Consider the following 5,568-nt stretch of genomic DNA (forward strand, 5'->3'; position numbering starts at 1 on the left):
GTTATGGTTGATTGCTTGTTGCCACAAAGGTGTGTTGAGTCCATTCATTTGCTGATTATATTTCTGAGCTTCTACCCACATGACAGACACGAGGCTCGGATGCAGAGGTGAATTGAACACATTCCTGACCTTGAAGAGCTTGTTGCTTTTTGACATTTAACAGAAAATTGTAATAACATAAGTTATAATGGGTGTTTTAAAAGGCCAGGTGCAGTGGCTCATGCCTGTAATCCCAGCACTTTGGGAGGCCACGGCTGGTGGATCACGTAAGGTGAGGAGTTCCAGACCAGCCTGGCCAACATAGTGAAACCCCCTCTCTACTAAAAATACAAAAATTAGCTGGGCGTGGAGGCACATGCCTGTAGTCTCAGCCACTTGGGAGGCTGAGGCAGGAGAATCGCTTGAACCTGGAAGGTGGAGGTTTTGCAGTGAGCCAAGATCACGCCACTGCGCTCCAACCTGGGCAACAGAGCAAGACACTGTCTCAAAAAAAAAAGTCACGGATGTATTGAGGATGTGACCGGGGGGTTGGTGGGGGGAACATCAGGAAAGGCGTAGTGGAGACAGTAGTGACGGTTGGACTCTGAGGGTTCAGCAGGCAGGGAGAAGGGAGAGCTGGTATAAACAAGTGTAGATGCACTGTTACCTGTTCATAACAAGACAGGTGCCATCAGTAAGAGAGTGCATTGAGAAACTGGGCCTTTGCTGTGATAGCTAAGCATGTGGTTGTTTTCTGATCATTTAAGTTGTGTTTATTGTGTTTTTTGTTTGTTGTTGGTTGTTTTTTTTTTGAGATGGAGTCTCGCTCTGTCCTCCAGGCTGGAGTGCAGTGGCACAATCTCGGCTCACTGCAAGCTCCCCCTCCCGGGTTTATGCCATTCTCCTGCCTCAGCCTTCCGAGTTGCTGGGACTACAGGCGCCCGCCACCACACTCGGCTAAATTTTTATATATATATATATATTTTTTTTTAGTAGAGATGGGGTTTTACTGTGTTAGCCAGGATGATCTCGATCTCCTGACCTCGTGATCTGCCCACCTCCACCTCTTAAAGTGCTGACATTACAGGCGTGAGCCACCGCGCCCGGCCTTATTGTGTTTTATATAAGTACGGGTCCACAACAGATTGGATTTTTTTTTTTAAGAGATAGGATCTTGCTGTGTTGCCCAGGCTGGCCTTGAACTCCTGGGCTCAAGCAATCCTCCCACCTCAGCCCTCTAAGTAGCTAGGACTACAGGTATGCACCACCATGCCCAGTCTAGATTGGAAATTTTAAAAAAATGATCTTTTACCACATTTGAGAAGCACTGATGTAGGCAGAGGAAAAAAGTGCAAGCTCAAAGGGTTGGAGAAGTGAGAGAGTGGCATGATTAGTGTAACGCACGTGTGGAACGTGTGCCGGAGATGCACTGGAGACTCACCCGGGCCGTCTCTTGAAACTTTCAATGCTCTGGGCTTTTATAGACAAATTCACAGCTGGGGCTGGGCACGGTGGCTCACACCTGTAATCCTAGCACTGTGGGAGGCCGAGGCAGTACGATCACTTGAGGCCAGTAGAAGGGCACAAAAAATTAAAAATTAGCCAGATAGGGTAGTGTGTGCCAGTAGTCCTAGCTACTAGGGAGACTGAGGTAGGAGGATCACTTGAGCCCAGGAGCTTAAGATCTATTTAAGTTAAGGTACAGTGAGCTGTGATTACACCACCGCACTCTAGCCTGGGGAATAGAGCAAGACCTTGTCTCAAAACAAAGTAACAAAATAACATGAAATGGATTCCATTTTAAGAAACAGAATGAAGCATCATTGTGTAAAGTATGAAATTGGAAGCAAAGAGCATGAAGCAAAAAAAAAAAAAACCATCTGAAGCCTGAGGTCAGAGGTGGGGGAGGACTGAAGAGGTACAGATGTAAAAAGCTGTGAAGCTACCGTGACCAGTGGAAGGAGTCAAAAATGACACATTCTTCTGACTGGAGGATAAATAAATATAACTATTTTCAAGAAATAGCTGGAATATTCTTTGTGTTTAGAAGTACAAGAACAGCACATTTGCAGGGCGGACTGATAGGTTGAAGAGAAGCCTTGGGACATGCACTAACTAGACTCTAGGCTCAGCTTCTGTCACAAGGAGCCCAAAACAGTGACTCAGCAAGATAGCTTATTTATCATGTGACAGTTCAGAGGTGAGTGGTCCAGGGTTAGGGTTAGACAACAACTGTTAACACAGAATCATCTAGGGATGCCAGGCCCTGCTGTTGTATTGCCTCTGCATCCCCAAGGTTGTCATCTGTGGTTAAAGTGGCTCACCAGCCCCAAGTCCTCCTTAAAGCCCATGAAAAAGGAAGTGGAAATACAGGGCCTGGAAATTACACTGATCCCATTGGCCAGAACTTAGTCTCACCTTACCACCCTATACACAAGACTGAAATGCCTCTAGCTGGATAGTTAAACGTTCATTTAAACTTGGGGCGTTTTGTTTCTAAATGAAGGGAAGCGGCACAAGTATTAGTCTGTCACAGAAGAGAAGGAGAAAGGTTTTGAAGCGAATGGCTTATAAATAGTTGTCCAAAGTCTGCTCATGGCTGACATCAGAGCCAGCATGTTGACCACTTCCGTGCTGCGTGCTTTAGGTACCTTATCTCACTTAATCTCAGAATAACCCTATTGTCATTCCCGTTTTGTAGATGGGAAAACAGGCTCAAAGAGATAAGTGATTTACCTTCCACACAACGGGGAAGTAAGGGGTCCAGGTGCACATTAAGGCAGCTTGTGCCTGACTCTTATACCTGGTGCTGCTTACGTTTCCAGAGGGGGCAGCCTGGAGGAGAGGGCTAGGTACTGGACTCAACATGTGAGTACGTGGTGGAAGGGAAGCCAGAGGATGGAGTGGCCAGAGGTGAAGAACCGCGGGGGAGCAGTGATGGAAAGGCCGGAGAGCTTATGCGTTTCAGGGCTGTCCTGCCAAGTACCTCACTTGGCCAGTTCAGCATTCTTTGGCAGGAGGCACAGCCATTGTGTTGTCCAATGCCAGGGTATATACCTTTTTCAGTTTCCAATCTACCAATGGTGACTTTTGAACAGCATTGTCAAACCTTTTTCTGCCCAGGGCTAGATAGTGTATATTTTAAGCTTTGTGGGCCACATGTGGATTGTCACTCCTTTTTTTCTTAACAACTTTTTTTTTTTTTTTTGAGACAGTCTCGCTCTGTCGCCCAGGCTGTTAACTACCATTAACTTTTTTTTTTTTAATTAATTTATTTTTTATTATTATTATACTTTAAGTTCTAGGGTACATGTGCATAACGTGCAGGTTTGTTACATATGTATACTTGTGCCATGTTGCTGTGCTGCACCCATCAACTCGTCAGCACCCATCAACTCGTCATTTACATCAGGTATAACTCCCAATGCAATCCCTCCCCCCTCCCCCCTACCATTAACTTTTTAATGCCTCTCTTTCCAGTGTGTGTATATTTATTACTAGACTGGAATCATCCTATGTATATGTCATCCATTGCTATTTCCTGTCCCTTTACATAACGAGCTGCTTTCTGAAATTTTATTTATTTTATAGACAGTCTTGTTCTGTCACCCAAGTTGGAGTTCAGTGGTGCAATTTCAGCTCACTGCAACCTCAACCTCCTGAGTAGCTGGGACACCCACCACCATGCCTGGCTAATTTTTGTATTTTTAGTAGAGACAGGTTTTCACCATGTTGGCCAGGCAGGTCTTGAACTCCTGATCTCAGGTGATCCACCTGTCTCCCAAAGTGCCATGCCCAGCTAATTTTTAAATTGAGACCAGGTCTCCCTGTGTTGACCATGCTGATCTTGAACTTCTAGGATCAAGTGATCCTTCTGCCTGGGCCTCCCAAAGTTCTCGAATTCCAGGCACGAGCCATCGTGGCTGGCCTGATTTTTTAAAAGAAACAGAAATTTGGATTTTATTGTGAAATCTCCCCATCTTAGTATATTGGATTTCATTATTTTTACATCCGGCAGATAATGTGTCAATGTCAAAACAAGGTTTGAGGGAGGTGCAGCTCACACATGAGTGTGAAAACCCAGTCATCACGTTTATGAACTACAAAAGGATCTGGATTTAATTATTTAAAAGACAGCTTGGCCAGGCCCGGTGGCTCACGCCTGTAATCCCAGCACTTTGGGAGGCCAAGGCAGGTGAATCATCTGAGGTCAGGAGATTGAGACCATCCTGGCCAACATGGTGAAACCCTGTCTCTACTAAAAATACAAAAATTACCTGGGTGTGCTGGTGCGAGCCTGTAGTCCCAGCTACTCAGGAGGCCGAGGCAGAAGAATCACTTGAACCCAGGAGGCGGAGGTTGCAATGAGCCGAGATCACGCCACTGCACTCCAGCCTGGCGACAGAGTGACTCTGGCTCAAAAAAAAAAAAAAAGACATTCTACTGGTCAATACTATATAAGACAAGCAAAACATTTGCTGGTCAGGTGATGAATGGTGAATTCTGCTTTCGTCACAGATACTGTCAAGCATTCAACCACAATTTTTTTGAGACTTCCATGCAGACCTTTGTGGAAAGCAAAGCACTGGGGAGAGATTCCATGAACATCATTCATTTAAACACCCGTTTGTTTTTTATTTTATTTTATTTATGTATTTAATTTTATTTTTTTAAGATGGAGTCTTGCTCTTGTCACCCAGGCTGGAGTGCAGTGGCACGATCTCGGCTCACTGCAACCTCTGTCTCGGTTCAAGCGATTCTCCCGCCTCCGCCTCCTGAGTAACTGGGATTACAGGTGCCCACCCCCACGCCTGGTTAATTTTGGTACTTTTAGTAGAGATGGGGTTTCGCCATGTTGGCCAGGCTGGTCTTGAACTCCTGACCTCAAGTGATTTTTCTGCCTCAGCCTCCGAAAGTACTGGGATTATAGGCATGAGCCACTGCACCTGGCCTCTGTTTATTTTTTTTATTTTTTATTTTTTTTGAGACGGAGTCTCGCTCTGTCGTCCAGGCTAGAGTGCAGTGGCCGGATCTCAGCTCACTGCAAGCTCTGCCTTCCGGGTTCACGCCATTCTCCTGCCTCAGTCTCCCGAGTAACTGGGACTACAGGTGCCCGCCACCTCGCCCGGCTAGTTTTTTTGTATTTTTTAGTAGAGACGGGGTTTCACCATGTTAGCCAGGATGGTCTCGATCTCCTGACCTCGTGATCCACCCGTCTCGGCCTCCCAAAGTTCTGGGATTACAGGCGTGAGCCACCGCGCCCGGCCTTATTTATTTTTGAGACGAAATCTTGCTCTTGTTGCCCAGGCTGGAGTGCAATGGCGTGATCTTGGCTCACTGCAACCTCCGTCTCCTGGGTTCAAGCAATTCTCCTGCCCCAGCCTCCCGAGTAGTTGGGATTACAGACACCCACCACCATGCCCGGCTAATTTTTGTATTTTTAGTAGAGATAGGGTTTCTCTATGTTGGCCAGGCTGGTCTTGAACTCCTGAGTCCAGGTGATCTGCCCGCCTTGGCCTCCCAGAGTGCTGGGATTATAGGCATGAGCCACCACACCCGGCCCCCATTTATTTTTTGAGACAGGGTCTC

At 46.4% G+C, this 5,568-nt stretch overlaps 1 non-coding gene across 1 annotated transcript; it reads right to left on the reverse strand.

The window, feature by feature from the left end:
- Positions 1-3,987: 3,987 nt before the first annotated feature.
- On the reverse strand, positions 3,988-4,091 carry LOC126945149 (small nucleolar RNA U13). Its single transcript, XR_007722322.1, has one exon. It is a non-coding gene; the product is annotated as a small nucleolar RNA U13 (small nucleolar RNA).
- Positions 4,092-5,568: the final 1,477 nt, after the last annotated feature.

The sequence above is a fragment of the Macaca thibetana genome, chromosome 20 (assembly GCF_024542745.1).
Source record: "Macaca thibetana thibetana isolate TM-01 chromosome 20, ASM2454274v1, whole genome shotgun sequence".
NCBI classification, from domain to species: domain Eukaryota; kingdom Metazoa; phylum Chordata; class Mammalia; order Primates; family Cercopithecidae; genus Macaca; species Macaca thibetana.